Source organism: Electrona antarctica, assembly GCF_951216825.1.
Source record: "Electrona antarctica genome assembly, chromosome: 13".
NCBI classification, from domain to species: Eukaryota; Metazoa; Chordata; class Actinopteri; order Myctophiformes; family Myctophidae; genus Electrona; species Electrona antarctica.
In genome coordinates this window covers 19,723,932-19,741,116 of record NC_136794.1, presented here as the reverse complement: position 1 = coordinate 19,741,116, position 17,185 = coordinate 19,723,932, and the positions used below count along the sequence as shown (strand labels likewise).

The following is a 17,185-nucleotide window of genomic DNA, read 5'->3' as shown; positions in this document are numbered from 1 at the left end:
TCACATATTGTCCAATGATTAAAGGTAGTCGATAATGTTTATCTTTTACAGAGAATATCTGTAAAACAAACGCATCCATATGAGAAACCATAGTGGGAGATGCAGGAAAGTCACAACAAATACACTGAACATATCCGTGTACGGTACATTAGATTTTCCTGTTCAATGGGCAGACCTGTCTGTGTCAGCTGAGCTCAACAAATAGTCAACTTGCAGTGTTTCCTTGAAAAGACTATTCACGTCTTTAAATGGAAAACTTCAGCATGGCACAAAGGATTTATGACAACGCTGAGGAAGGCCTATCCGGTCGAATCGTGTCCATTGCTTGTCCATGAAAGGTAAATAAACCATGTTAAAAGGACATTTATTGTGTGCTGGCTACTTCATTTCGATTACAAAGAATTTATCCTCATATATTATTCTGTGAACTAAAACGTTTTTTTTCTCTCCAAGGCAGTGTTAACATCCACAACCACTAGCAGTAGCTCAAATATTATTGTGCTGTTTTACAACTATGAGCCATATAATGTATTAACATTAAAGACACAAACATTAGCATTTAATCCATAAATATAGAAATATATGAGAAGGGGCCCAATCCTCTCCTAATCAATGGCTTAGTAGCAATGGCTGGACTGGTGATTAGATAATGAGGCACTAAAGTAGACCATTAGCCAGCAGCAGCTCTTGGTCTCCTTCTGAGGGTTAGGGGAGGGGGTGGGGTGTACCGTGTACATCTGTCACACAAGAGTGACAGCCTTTAACCAATGGCAACTACAGCGGATCCTTAGCCTGTTAACAATACACATGTTCACTACATGCTTCCCTGATATCATGAGTACTTTGCATACAGTGCTTCATGAGTACAACATACAGTGAATGAAATCATCTAGTTGAATTCACTGTCTGAATTTACTGCATTACAGCAGCTCACATCTCTCTTATATTATACTCCTTCGAAGGGTTGCAGTATTTCCTTCATCATTGCAACAAACCAATTGTTGTTCAAGTTGACATAATACGAATACCATCTCATCCATGGGTGTGTGTGGATGATGTGACATAGCTTTAAGCACTACCGCGCTGATGGATGCTATGTTCGGCATCTGCCTGCTAGAGTCACTTAATTGTCGACGATCCAGGTTGAGGTGTTGACATCCATGTGTAAAGGACTGTTGACAGTCGAAGCCAAGGGAGAAAACAGCATCACGTGTACTGTCACTTTATCATGGCTTGTCCATCTGTCACACCTCCGTCACTCAACACATTCCTACAGTGATGCATGCTAAAATAAAACGTTCATGATTCATGACTGCTTGTAGTTGTCACAATCGCCTCAGATTCAACCACATGAAGCTTAGTGTCCCTATTCAAGGTCGAACATTCGGCAAAAATAGCCGATCTACAAGCTAACAAAGCGTCACAACTCACAATGCACCACAACACAACCCTTTGTGGGGGAAAATTGTGAACCCAGTATAGAGTGCCATAAGGGAAAGGGACACCAGTCAACTAAATAATGTAATCATGTTTAAGTGGTTAAACAAATCTTTCATGCAGAGCTGTTACATCACCTGACTAAAGACAGTTGAATTGGTGTTTAACCCTCCAAATAAAGATATCATAATTTTGTTGTCTATGTAGTTTCCATTCCAATATCAATCAGGGACAAATAGTGCTGTCTTTAGAGCAATGCTTAAAGTACAGATTAACAGATTGATATCAAGTTGGAACCTCCAATATATCGTATATTCAATATAACCTTTGCATGTATCGTGTTAAGAAATTATGTTCACCTGAGAAAATGACATAGAACTCCATGGCCTGTATACGCCTGTATCAACAATCTGAATTCCGTTAGGGACGATAGGATAAGCAGCAAAATGACACAAATCTCTGACAGATGTTTACTCCCCAACAGAAGCATGCAGGTAGAGTCTATGGTGCAAGCTGTCACCCAGTGAGTTGTCCTCATGGTGAAATGAACTTATCCAATTACTCGTTGCCTAATCAGGCTGTTTTGGTTCCTCTGCTCTTCCAGAGGTACTCCACAGTATAAACAGTTCACTTACAGCACACAGAAAGGGGCTAATCAGTGGAATTATTGTTTTGCTGCTTCAATTTACCAGCTCCCTGTTCAACACTGATTGGGATGAAAATTTGCTATTGTCTCTGCATGAACCCAGAGAATATAATGCAATGTAAATCACTGTGTGACCAGCAATAATATAAAATGGGTGTGATGTATAGTTTTTAGTACAATGGGCTTAAAATGGAAACTATTTGTTAACCCTGTACAATTCACTACCTTAGATTTCACAGAAGGGTTTTTCAAAATGGGAATCATATTGTTAACAGACAGATGATTAGAAAATTAAAAAAGCAAAAAGGAAGTAAATTTGTTCAGTTCAGTCCAGTTCCCACCATGAATTAATGAGCAACAGTCTATACCTGTTTTAACTCCATTATAAAAGCCTGATGAATCTACCCATCAAACGATGTTTCCCGTTGTTCAGGAGCTAGAGCAGCTGATCACCAACCATTTAGTCATCCACTTACTCTCTCTTCCGGCTACTATATATTCCAAAGTAATTTGCTTTAATTAATTTCGCCTAATTTAACATTCACATCTCCTATGCCCCAGTCCCCATTCAGGCTTTAGAGCCGGGGTACAGATGCATGAGGCGAGAAAAAGGAGGCGAAAAATGTGAGGGGGGAAATCTCCACAATTAGTCGTTTAACGACGACAGCTCTTATACTGCTGCGGCACCACACAAAGCCACAAGCAAGACTAAAACTGAGAGAGAGAGAGAGAGAGAGAGAGAGAGAGAGAGAGAGAGAGAGAGAGAGAGAGAGGAAGAAAAAGAGGGAAATACCTCGTTTCAGGAGTCAAGTCTCTTCTCATACTCTCTCTCTCTCTCTCATACATTTTACTACTTTTGTTTGAAATACTTTGTGTTTTGAAGAGACTATTGACAGGTGTGTCTTTATTGACCAAACAAAGAACTTTATTCTTTAATGGGCTGAGTGGCTCAGAGTGTACAAGGGTCCATTTGGCTTTATTTGTACACTCTCAAAAAATGTATAATACTGTGAATTTTACTGTGTACAGTATACTGTACAATGTACAGTAAAGTATACAAGTAGTTTTACAAAAAGGACCTCCAGGCCAGTGTGTCGTCAGATTCAGCTTTGCATCAGAAAAAGTGACTGACTTCTTCAGTTGTTCCTGAAAGACTCAAACCATTTCATTCTGTATTAAAATGTTTTTTTCCTCTTGATAATGCTTCAAATCTGTGCACATCCCTGGGGGCGTGTTCTCTCCTCCGCATCATCAGTGCCCATACCCGAGGCAGGGTTGGCGAAAGGGCCTTTCTGTGTGGAGTTTGCATGTTCTCCCCGTGTCCCCTAGGGTAGGTATACCCTCACAAAAAACATGCAGTAATCCTGGTCTCTAAACCACCTCCCCCTGGCCAGCCGAGGCGCCTGATGGAGGGGAAAGGAACTGGTCGGAATAACGTGTTCCTTCCACGCTCTACGTCCGGCCGGGGAAACTCCCCCCCCCCCCCCCCCCCGTCAAGTGAAAAGAAGCAGCTTGGACTCCTCATGCATAGAAGGAAGCATGAGGTCAGTCCGCTGCCCTCCCAGGTTGGCAGAGGAAGTGTAGCACCCAGGATTACATTAGATAATTGACAATGGGTGAAAAGATGGGTTTCAAAAATCGTGGGATAAAAAATTATTAAAAAAAAAAAGAAAATCTGTGCTCATCCCTAAACTGCATTTTTTTCTAAATGGAATACGGCACTGAAAGAAACACTTTATTCAATAGGCCATACAGTAAAATCCAGATAAAGATTTATATTTATATAGTATATATATACACTGTATGTCCCTACTTCACTTTCGGGTACCAAGACACGGGAGCCTAAGAGCGTTCTTTATATGAATTCTGATCAAGCAGGCTCCTCTACAGTTGCTACCTAGGAGGATAGTATGCGGTCAACAACATAATTCAGTTAAATTATAGTATTCACTGGCTTCTAACTTCCTGTGCATGTTTTCACGTGCAAGATGAGTAAGGGCACATCTAAGCAGTTGCATTCCTAGCACTCCCTGTAAAATGTTCATGCAAACTTAGTACCGCAATCCTTCTGGTATTCAGAGCAGTAAAAAGGTATTTTATGGGTCTGTCAGGAAAAGCACATTATGGATGTCTGCCCTGCATAAAACACTGTTTATTCAGGAAATATATCTTTTTTTACATTCATCTATGATCTTAGGGATACACACATTTGACAGAGATTTGCAAAATACTGTCTCGTGTAATACTAGTTTGTTGCCAATTCAGCCTGGTTTCTTTGCATATTTTGATTATGGCACATACATTAGCAACCAAAAAGCAGATTGACGCTTGGAAAATGGTGGGTTTGCATGTGTCCTTCAAATAGCTTAGGCATTCATGTTTTCACGTGATCCCATCTTTCAAAAAAGATTATAGTGAAATGACAGCTCTCCATGGAATATCAGTACCGTATACAAGGTGTCTCCAATTCCTATGTAATCTACTCTCAGCTGTGATGTTTCATACCAAATCTAGTACACAATAAATTCCTCATTATCCGCATATCCATTTGTAACAGAGTTACCCCCCCCCCCCCCCCCCCCCAAGTGAATTTGGTTTGGTTTGTGTATAATATTCATGTGTTTTTCCACTGTCAATGTCTGTATGAGTGCAGGACCTATAATGTCTGTATGAGTGCAGGACCTATAATGTCTGTATGAGTGCAGGACCTATAATGTCTGTATGAGTGCAGGACCTATAGTGACCTTTGTCTCTTATTTTTATTGTTGACTTCCTTATTGTATTTGTACAACCAAGTGTCTTTACATCATTGTTTTTTTGTACAATGTTTAAGTTTTCTGGGGTCCTTGTGCCTTTAGATGATGTCACCACATTTATCATCATCATTATCACAAGCTGCACCTTATTTCCAATCACAGACCCTGGTTGTTTTTTAACCAAATGTTTGTATAAGTAACTGGCAAAATTCTGTGATATGCCTGAAGAAGTTCTGTAGTGGCCGAAATGTTGCCTTCATAATAGATTTGTTCTCTTGTACCGAGCAGATCTACAGTGTACGGGCATATTTTTCTATTTTATTACAGTCTCAGAGTTAAACTAGATAAAGTGGCCCTCGGGGGTACAGGTCTCCATCAGGGCAGGTCAGGTTGTGGCCTCCTGGTGGTATAATAGGCCAATGTGAAAAGGGTGCCATTTCTTCTTACGCTTTGCATGGCAATTGGATGATTTGAGGCATTTTGTTCCAAAAATGGGTTTTGCAAAAATCCACCTGTCGGTGGCGCTATAACAGGCCAATGTGAAAAGGGTGGGATATATTCCTCAGCCTAGTAGGAAAGTCTGTGAAAGATTTCACGTAAATTGCACGCTGCGTTCATGATTTGAGGCTTTTTGTTCAAAACGGGCCAATCCTGCAAACTTTGAAAGCCAATGTTAGCCAATTAGGATGGAATATGAAATATCGAACAGATCCGTCTTGAACACATGACTATAGAGATAGTGTGTAACAATTTGCGGGATTTTTGGACAGAATCTGGAGTAATATAAAAAAATGTGTTTTTCAAAAGTCGGCCTCCTGGTGGCGCTATAACAGGCCGTTCTGGAAGATTTGAGGCAGAGGTTCATCGTGGCATCCAGGGAGTGTGTGCGCAAAATTTGGCATTGTCCGGGTTAACGGTGCCGGAGATTAGCTGGTAACAGACGGACGGACAGACAGACTCTCACACACACACACACACACACGGACGGACACACGGACAGAGTGCAAAACATACTCTCTCCCCATGCCTTCGGCCTGGTGGAGACAATGAAACAATCATGATATTACTGTAACATTTTGATGTGACTGACTGGGAAAACCATGGAGCAGTCGATTCAATAGAATAGAGAACGTTCATTTACACTTGTGCAATCTATACACAGCTGGACAATGAAAGGGGGAGGCTCCAGTATCCATTAACTTTGATAGACAATAATTGTGTTCGTTGCTTTGTCATTTAACTTAACCTCTGTCATGTCATTTATTTTGTCAAATCGGCGAGTGTGCGAGCTCTGTGATTGAAAGGAACCATCGTGCGCGTGTCAGTGTTGTCCCACAGTGACCACACCATTCAGAGAACAAACCTTAGATCCTTAACTACCACAGCACTGCTGATTGCACAGGCACCGGCAATTTCCTAACCAACCGCCACCTGAACAATGATGTGTTCAGCTTCCAGGCCCTTCAGCCTTTCAAAGGTGAATCATTTCACAGTTTGGAACGAGATCTCCATAGCAACTCCTCTTTGAGGGGTTTTGAATCACCATCCAATAATTCTATGATCATCGGGCCTTGCCATTCCCAGTGGTTCTTTTCACAGCTGACAGGGAAGTGTGTGTGTGTGTGTGTGTGTGTGTGTGTGTGTGTGTGTGTGTGTGTGTGTGTGTGTGTGTGTGTGTCTGCGAGAGAGAGTGAGTGAGGGGGGGTTGGGTGCGAGGTGGGTTGGGTGCGAGGAGGAAGCAGAAAGAGTCTGCAGCCTATTTCAAGCAATTCTTCCTGAAGCCCCATTAGAATTCTAAATATTTCGACCTTCAATCACGTAGCATGTTATCTGGAGCCGTGGCGATCTCCAGTCAAGATGGACAGACGTTTTACTTTAATCACCCACGACGAGTGGAGGCTCACAGAAACTCTTCTCGCCGAATAAAAATGCCCATTTAACCACTTTTAAACTGCTGTCCCTATTTTGGGCATGTCATGTCATTATGTATTCAGAAATGGAGAAAACATCAGATCTTTATTTTTGCAGCATGACACTATCGTAGAATGACGTATATTAAAGGGTCTAGAATTCGACCGACCTTTGGCCGGTCTCACTCTAGCGCCACGCCACGCCATCCAGGTGGCCAGTGTACTGTACCATGCTGTATTGTGCCATACTGTACCATGCTGTACTGTAGCAAGCTGTACTGTACCATACTGTACTGTACCGTAACATACTGTACTGTAGCAGGCTGTACTGTACCATACTGTACTGTAGCAGGCTGTACTGTAGCATACTGTACTGTAGCATACTGTACTGTACCATACTGTACTGTACTGTACTGTACTGTACTGTACTGTACTGTACTGTACTGTACTGTACTGTACTGTACTGTACTGTACTGTACTGTACTGTACCGTACCGTACCGTACCGTACTGTACTGTACTGTACTGTACTGTACCATACTGTAGCATACGAGCTGGCATCATAAAGAACCAGAGTTATGTTTGAAAATCCACCTCTCCACTGCTCTCAACTGAAAATATATATGCCTTCCCATAGTTTGAACGGTGGGGCGTTGCTATGGGAACTGGACCAATGTTAAAGGCTTCCGTAGGCATCAACCATTATATAGACGGAGTCCACATTGAGGTACATATATACGGACTTGGTATATGACGCCACCTAGCGTCGACGTACGTATGCGGACCTGGGAGAGAAAGAATTGATCTAATCCGGTGTGCACGTGACGACGTGCACATGACGTGCACATGTTTTAATTGCCTTGTATTTGAATTGCCTTGTATTTGTCACAATGGCCAAAATGTCACAACCTCTACACGCTTGGTGTCAAGCAGGTGGCACTGAATGAGTTAAACATGTCTGGTTGCGTCCCCCTCTCTATGGGTTGCGTAGAAAGGCAGCCAATCAGAACTACGCGTCAGTATGACTATATGTCGAAGATTTCTTGGCTATTCATTGACCAGTGCTTTTCAAGCCACTGGTAAAAAACTCATCGCCCTTCAGCCAAACAAAGCCACCGGCCATGACAACGTCCCACCAGATTTCTCAAAGATGCGGCAGCCTCTATTGCTCCAATAGTAGCCCACATCACAAATGTATCCATCAGTCAGTGTCACGTACCACAGGATTTCAAAGTGGTGCGAGTAATCCCTCTGTACAAAAAAGGAAACAAACTAGAACCTGGCAACTACCGCCCGTTTCCATCCTTTGTTCCACCTCAAAGGTAGAGAGATTCATTCACGAACAAATCAGCAGCTACCTAGACGAGCGTAAACTGCTGTCTGAATTCCAATCTGGCTTCAGAACATCCCACTCCACTGACACATGCATACCTACTGTATTCGAACGACTAGGCCTACATTAAACGTGAGGTAGACTCGGGCAAATACTGTGGCATGGTCAAGCTGGACCTCCAAAAGGCGTTCGACACTGTTAATCATTCAATTCTCCTGGACAAGCTAAAGGCGATCGATTTTGATCATTAAACTAGATGAAATCCTACCTGGAGGGAAGAGAACAATTGGTTGACATCAAAGGAACCATGTCCTCTCCCCTCCCAGTGAACTGTGGGGTTCCCCAAGGAAGCATTCTAGGGCCGCCCGTTACTGTTCCTACTTTACATTAACGACATGAATGCTGCCTGTAACTGCAAATTGTTCCCATTTGCTGACAACTCAACACTCCTGATCTGACTATGCTTGCACCTCTTGGTTCTCAAACATCCCTATGACACTAAAGACCAAGCTACAAACCTGCCAAAACAAACTAATTCTACTACTCCTCGGTCTGGGGCCCATGACCCATCTTTTTGCAACCCATTTTGATAGTCTATGGTGGCTCCAGGTCAGAAAGTTAAGCAATTGAACAGAGTTAAGCAAAACTGCATTTACATTTAAAGGACCTATAACATAAAATTCAACTTTTTAAATTTATTTTGTGTTTTTGGGGCTCCCATGTGTGTTTTCTATCCCCACAAATAACCAATTTTGAACCATCAGGCTTTCATATCATATAGGTGCTTTAATGGAAATTGCTCTCAGGAACAGCTCAACTGATTTTTTCCTCATCGTGATCATCAATATCACCCTACTTTGTATAATTCCTCCTCTTCTTCAGTCTTCAGTTCCAAATGTGCATTTCCACTTTGTTTACAATGTCCATTATTGTTGATTTTCCAAGCTGGCATGGAATGGAAACAAGCCTGGTTTTATCTAGCATCAGTATTATAATGACTCAAATATCAAATAATCTGCATATCAGCCACCTCAGGACATTGTGGTACTGCAGTTAAAACTGCTTTTAAAGTCCAGAAAGAAATGACAAGGACTGGTTATATCAGAGTGGTGATTGAGGCTCAAACCATTAGAAATAACTTTGAGGGACATAGACAATATGATATTAAAGATTAAAAGCAATTTTAAAATGCATGTTATTTGCGCTTTAAAATTGTAAATGCAGCTTTGCCCTCTATGTCCTCTGTACCCGCATACCTGACAAACTACCTAAAAAAGTGAGTGACTCCCAGAGCCACAATACAAGAGGAAGCGAGAACAACGATCTGGTACCACCCACTTTCAAAACAAACATGGGCAAATTCTCCTTCTACAGCACTACCACCCAAGTGTGGAATGCCCTGACTCTCTCCCTCAAAAAATGCAAATCCCTGGCGTCTGTTAAAACAACCACCTTTCAGCATGCCAAAGGCAGAGGAAATGACCCCCCCCCCCCCCCTCTAGTGACTACCCCCACCTCCTTATAACCCCTTCTTTGTTCCCCAACCTGTACATATTTTGGGTATTTTTACCTTTATGATGATTAGAATTTTGTTGTTATTTTTCATGTCATGATTATGAACTGAATACCCAGGACCTGAATGGTACCGTACTGTATTGTATCATACTGTACCGTACTGTAACATACTGTACTGTCTGTACCATACGGTACTGTACTGTACCACACTGCACTGTACTGCAGGGGTTCTCAACGTTTTTGGCTGGGGACCCCTGGAAATGCTTTGGCCATGTCTCGGTCTCATTCAGTTGCCTAAAAATAAATAAATAATAATAATTTGGGTACCCCCCAAAATAATTTGGCGACCCCCCGAGGGGTCGTGACCCACAGGTTGAGAACCCCTGCTGTACTGTACAATACTGTCCCGTACTGTACCACACTCTACTGCAGGGGTAGGCAACCTTAGGCACCAGTGCCAACCTTGACACAAAGGAGGGTGATCACTGGCACACTGGCAAGTGTGTGAGAGAGTATTTTTGGTTTTAAATAAACTATTTTTAAAAAATGCAGTCAAATAAATGAAGTCCCTCACATTTGTGTGTAAATTACATCCTGCATTCTACATTCATTAAAACTGAACTCTGTTATTGCCCTGACTCTAATGATCATTATAACAACGTGAAAGAAAATATTTAAAAATAAGGAAAAACTTTATATTTGTGGAGCAAAATAGCAAAATATGTTGGAATTTTTCACGTGGTGTCATTCAAATTAATTAATGTTGATATGGCACACTGACGATCTAGAAAATAAAAACATGGCACTTAATTTAAAAAAGGTCACAGACCCCTGCTCTACTGTACTGTAGCATACTGTACTGTACCATACTGTGCCGAGCTGTAGCATACTGTACTGTACTGTACCGTACTGTACTGCTGCGCCCTGTGTGTGTGTGTGTGTGTGTGTGTGTGTGTGTGTGTGTGTGTGTGTGTGTGTGTGTGTGTGTGTGTGTGTGTGTGTGTGTGTGTGGAAAGGGTAGTGGTTTAAAATGTGATGTAATTTGCATCACTGTGAAATGTTGTGCAATAACACGGTATTTCATGCCAATGCAAACTGTACAGTAATTATGACGTGGCGTGGATGCAACATGGTGCGTTATGTCTGGACAGGCATGCAGTAGGTATTGTGCATGGAGAGATTTGTGCAAACAGTGTGGTTTGGTAGGAGAAGGCGGACATAGGCGGACGGATAAATGGGCGCAGGGCTTTCAATTAGTGTGGCAAGATAACGAGGTTAAGGTCTGTGAAGACACCTAAACACAGCTCACATACATACAACAGAGAGGATTTGGGCTGTCAGCAGAGCTCAATGATCTGTATTTGTATCTCAAGACAATTGCACTGACTGCAGGTAATTAAACACTGAGGGACATACAAAATATCAGCTACATGTTTAATGTAATGTGTCACATGTGAAGAAACTGACCCAATAATGCTTTTCTGCTATTGTATTATTTAAATATGGGATAGTGGAATGATTCAGTAACATACAAAGTTAACTGTGGGATGGTCCGTTTCTTTTTTCTGTGTTGTTTTATTTAAAAAATGGTTTAATTAGCAGAGGAGCGAATATTTCCTGATCTATAATTTCAAATCTCTGATGAAAAACTGAGGTGAAGATGCAGAAATCAAATAGCACCGACACAAACTACGAGTCTAGTGAAATGCCTAGTAATAAATAAGTAACTATAAGTGAATATAACATGCATGTGTCCCACGTAAAATGTATTCAATAGTAAAAAGTAAAACAAACATAGGAATATAATACAATATTATGATTGGTGGTGTGTCATGCATCACACCACAGCTGTTGCTTCCACACTAGATACTGGATGGCAAACTGCAAATTGTCCTAGTTGCAGTTCAGTGAGTACAGTGTTATCTCATTAGTTGGACTGTATTGTACTAATTAATTGAATTTAGTTAACTGAACAACAGTCAAAATGACATTGACACTTAACTGGACAGAATGCCTGTCACTTGATTTCAGGACAGTTTAGCTGTAATGACAGTTTAGTCACAGTTTATCAGAATTATTTCGATTTTCTACATTCTGTGCCACTGAGTTATCCTTCACCCGTACAGTTACAAGTTAGCACAAGAGGCTCACATTCATTGTCCAGAATCAATCAATCAATCAATCAACCAACCCCTAAGCATTGCTCTCTCATGATGCCACTCTATCCTCAGCATAGGACAGGCCATGCAAGAGACAGGAAAGATCATTGTAATATTAGGAAATGGCCTTTAGCAGTAGCATTTACCCACGGTTCAGTTGATGCAGATGTTCCATGGCATGAAAATCATAGTGAAAGACGAGCGTAAAGTGTGACAACTGCCAAGAATAACACCTACTTTGTAATTGATTGACCACAACCACATCACAGTCCTTTCGGATTAAATGTGCTGTGCCAGTGTGCCACAATGTCTTGAGATTGGATTCTCTAGTGTCTTAGATTCCCTGTGACTGTAAAGTGTATAAAGAATGAGTCTTCTGATTTCTACAGTGGATGTGGGACACTCTGTGCGCATTCATGTTTTTAATTGTTAGAAATCTGGGCAGGTAGCCAGGTGAGCTGGCAGGCATTGCTAGCAGTGAATATAGGAATAGATGAAGTAAAACGTGTCAGACAGAGAGCATCCAACCAGTCACTCCAGAAGCACTGGGAACACTTATGGCCCTGCAAACCATTCCCTTATGACATTGGGGAACACCAGGCATTCAAAAGAATCAGTTTTCAGGATGTTATAATGCGCCTTAATAGTTTTTGGAAGCTTTCGTTGAAAGCAAATCCACTGTTTACACAGGGCTTTCAAAGCCATTAGGGGTTGAAAAATATTCATAAATGCACAATACTGGAGGAATTGAGCAACTATGTTTGGTAGACCTCAAAGTCCTGACATCAAGAAGAAACTCCAGTTACACCACTGCCTGGATCCAATAAGCCTATAGCAGAAAGAAATGAAATCTTTGCGGTAATCAGTATTTACGAGTATATTCCACCTGTATGCTTTTGAAAGAGTTTGCAACTCTTTAAGGGACCAAGCCAGTCCCGAAGGGACTTTGGTCCCTTATTGTTTTTGTCAAGCTTTTTCTTCTTTTTCCACCAAAAATAGCAGTTCTGGCTCAACATGGCAGTCTGTTTTCACGAAACTGTAATATGGTAGAGGGCCATGCCAAATGGTGAGGATGTGAAGCCCACGACTATTGGCCAAAGGGTGGCGCTATAGCACTCAATTGAAAATGCAAACTTGGAACGAGCATAGCTCATGAACCGTTTGAACGTCGGCAATGAAACTTCAATACACTCCTCATGCCGAACAACGTGCTCTTACTTTTGACCTCTGACCTCTAGATCACCTGCCATTTTTAATTATATGAAAAAAAGTCTATCTCCTCCAACGATCTTTGATCGAAATGCACGAAAAATGCTACACATGAACTTTGGACCTATACGGACAAAAAATCGGAAGTCATTTTTTTTAAGTGAAAACAATGAAGGTTTTATGAGCCAAAGAAAATTGCTGTTTTGTGAAAGATCTTCTTCTGCCCCCAATACATACATGCAGCATCATATGCTTATGAAACTTTACAGTATGGTAGAGGCCAGGGTCAAAACAGCACTGAAACCAGTCTTACTCCAATTGAGAGAGAAAAAGTAAATGTTGGGAAGTTTTGAATTAATCACACTTAGGATCACAAGCTGAGCGTTCTGCACTTAATTTCATCAGGATCATGTCAACCATTGTGACCGAGTTTGGCAAAAACCGAGCACACAAATTACATCAATCTCTGGAACTGTGAACATCCTTCTGTTGTAGCATGTTTTCAAATCCTGCCAGACACAAACATACCAATCCAGACAAGAAAAAGTGTGATTCCCCCAACCATATAATCAAGCAATATAAAAGAAGTGCCTTGAATATTTCAGCCCACACTGCCTGACACCAGATAAAACATTTCTATAATTGCAAAACAAAACGAGCTATGTTTAATGGTTAACTTGAGAAACATACCGCATGGTCTCCAAGGAATCCGCGAGAGGGGAAACAATGGTATGTCAAAACACACAGCTGTAAACTCTCAGAAGAAGCCTTCTATCAAATTGTTTCCGATGGATATGGATGTTGTTTTTTTGTGCCAGCACAAACAAAAAAGAGGTTGGTTTCGGTCATGTACATTTGGTCCATATAAAAAGAACAGAGGGTGTTTTTAGTCATGCACATATATGGAGGCACAAAAAATGACCCGGGTCATTCTCATTCTGGTATAAAGATCTGTTGTGGTCAAGTACATAGACCTTAGAATAGTGCCCTGTGGTGGCAATTTGTTCAGTTGGCGAGTGCGCAGGTGGCACAAAACAGAAAACAAAATAATTCCCAGATCATCTCCTTGTGAGGTAAACCATTTCTTGTCAGTGTAAAGGCTCTTTTTTTATATACAATTGACAAAAATGTCATCCCTCAAAACCATCAGTCAGGCAGTTGTATCTCACCTGACATCTCCTTATACTCCTCTGTAAATCACTAGAATTTCGCGGGCCTTCGGCCCGCTCATCCCAGAGTTGCGTTGGCCCGCGTTGCGATACAGAAGTCCACAGATACAGAAGTGCACAGTGACACGCGTTGTATGCAGCTGTTTTGTGTTGCAGCGCGCGTGTAGTGTTGTTATCCATATATGCGCCTCGGTTCGTCCCGTTTGTTCCACGCCAGGTGTCGACGCAGTCGTTGGCGCAAATTTCTTATTATTTTAACTGTGTATTTAATTGCGGCTAGTAGCACACATTTTTTTTTAGGAGCACGATGAAAAGTTATGAAATAATGTGTTTGAGGGCCCTCCTATATACAGCTTTAGTCCCCACACGTCTCAATATTTGCCATTGACAAAGAACAGAGAAATTAGGTCGAAATGCCGCTAAATATGACGTAAATTAAAATGTATTATATATATATGTTTTTTTAATTGAATGTAAATACTTTACTTATAAAAAAACCTGGCAACCCGCACCCCGCGGTCATTTTCCGCTAACCGGAGCGGTGCTCCCTAGCCTGCTGGAGGGGTTCACATCATCCCATGCAGCCTCGAGAGGAAAAAGAAGGCAAATAAATGCAGCCTTGAGGCTACCTCCCAATGTGGTGTTGTGGAGCTTGATCACCTCCTCGTCCTCCTTTTCTCCCCAAATTGGCAATGCCACATTTTTTTTTAGGAGCACGATGAAAAGTTATGAAATAATGTGTTTGAGGGCCCTCCTATATACAGCTTTAGTCCCCACACGTCTCAATATTTGCCATTGACAAAGAACAGAGAAATTTGGTCGAAATGCCGCTAAATATGACGTAAATTAAAATGTATTATATAGATATGTTTTTTTAATTGAATGTAAATACTTTACTTATAAAAAAACCTGGCAACCCGCACCCCGCGGTCATTTTCCGCTAACCGGAGCGGTGCTCCCTAGCCTGCGGGAGGGGTTCACATCATCCCATGCAGCCTCGAGAGGAAAAAGAAGGCAAATAAATGCAGCCTTGAGGCTACCTACCAATGTGGTGTTGTGGAGCTTGATCACCTCCTCGTCCTCCTTTTCTCCCCAAATTGGCAATGCCAATAAATGCAAAAGTTGCCTAGTGTGAATACTTCCACAGCCTAAGTAGTAAAGGAGAAACTATCAGTCTGCTCCGAAATCGGTCAATGTTTGTCAACTCAGCACGTGTTGACAACGCATATTAGTAAACAGAAGCCGTATGTGTGTCACACCAAAAGTGGTGACCTATAGAATCCTGTACATAGAAGCATCACGCAATCGTCTCCCTCCCTGTGTGGGTCACGTGGTGGGCTCTGAGCAAATGGGAGAGAGAATGTAGTGTTGCCAGGTCCGCGTATTGTAAGCGAGTGGTAGTGTGTGTAAGTAGCGTGTTGAATGGCATTTTTTCGGTGCTTGTTTTCATAGACGTGGCAACAAATTAGGCGGGGGTGTCGGTGCTTGTGGCGTGTTTGTGTTTATTATTGATATTGATATTGTTTGCGAGTGTGGACGGGAGCCGGCTTTAGTGTCAGTGCGATGACAATTGTTACGCGGCTGGTGTCGAGTGTGGCCGTGCGGCGCGACATGAGGAGATAGCCGTGGATCGACGCGGAGGGTAAGGCTGTGTCGTGTTAGTGTGTTGTTGCAGTGTGTGTTGCAGCGTGTTGCAGCGTGTCAGTGACGTAGTAGCTGGTGCCTTTTGTTCCTGTGCGTGCTTTTGGGCACATGTTTTCAATTGTAATATAGGATTACTAGGCCTTATACTTACAGTGGGTGGTCTTCCAATTGATCACAAAGAACATAGAGTAACCATGCAGTGTGTGTGTGTGTGTGTGTGTGTGTGTGTGTGTGTGTGTGTGTGTGTGTGTGTGTGTGTGTGTGTGTGTGTGTGTGTGTGTGTGTGTGTGTGTGTGTGTGTGTGTGTGTCGCAAAGCTATTGAAAAATGATAACGGAACAGAAATAACACACTTATACTGTCCACCAAGTCAAATCCCTAGCAGCGAAGGGAACATTATGGGAAAATGGTTTCATATTTTAACCCTGTCCATTTGTTTGCTCTTTGTCTGCCACAAGCTACTCACTAATCAGAGCTCTTTCCACATAATGGTAATGTCAATAACCGCATACAATCAGTAAACAGATTCTGCTATTTTTAAAAGAGACTCTGCCTCCATTTCAGAAGCAGCAATTTAAATTATTCTAGTGTGTAACACTTTAATCGTGTAAGACAAAGACGATGTTGGAAGCACAAAAGAACGCGAGGCAGAGAGAGAATTGCAAGTAATTTCAAGGCTGCCATACTGAGTGACAGGTATTTCTTTGTAATAATTTGCTGAGCTAATCACCTCTGTATAAGTTGGGACAAAAAGCTGCTCTTCTTAAACAGATAAACACTAAGAAATGTAATAGTGTCCGTTAGAAACATTATAGCACATCTATAGTAGGCTACAGTGGGTAAAACAGTAGCCTATGTATATTTTCCAAAATGATTATAAAAACTAACTAAACATTCTCCAAAATACCCTACCATTCTTGCAATATTTCCATGGTAGCCTAATTTATTTTGTCGTACCTAAACCTTGATTAAATGTGGCATCTGGAATCAAATTACGATATTATGTGGATACCGGATGCTGTTCGACAGTCTTGCTTTATTTCCAAACCTCAGAATATGCTACTGATTGTGCAAAGCTTAAACCAAACACAGATCCTTCCCCACTCCCCATTTCTGTGAATCTAATTCAGGGAGCCTCCCATTAGAAATGTCTGGCTTCATTACCCCTGACTGTCATGTTGATCTTGGCACCTCAGCATAAGCCTCACTACATGGTAAAATCCTCAGTGTTGGATGGATACATTAACACAGAGGATTTTACTGTGTAGTGAAGCCATAACACAGCAAAAGCATCTTGGAATAAAAAAGCTGGAGCAGGCAGGCACTGCTGTGTAAGACTAGACATTGACGACACAACTGGCTAGGTTCAAATAAATGTTATTATTATTATTATCATTATTTCTTTGCAGG

The 17,185-nt window shown here is 41.6% G+C and overlaps 1 pseudogene across 1 annotated transcript in view; it reads right to left on the bottom strand.

The window, feature by feature from the left end:
* Positions 1 to 17,185, bottom strand: part of LOC306934876 (obg-like ATPase 1) — a 51,384-nt pseudogene that overhangs the window by 27,386 nt on the left and 6,813 nt on the right. The gene's annotated exons all lie outside the window — the stretch shown is intronic.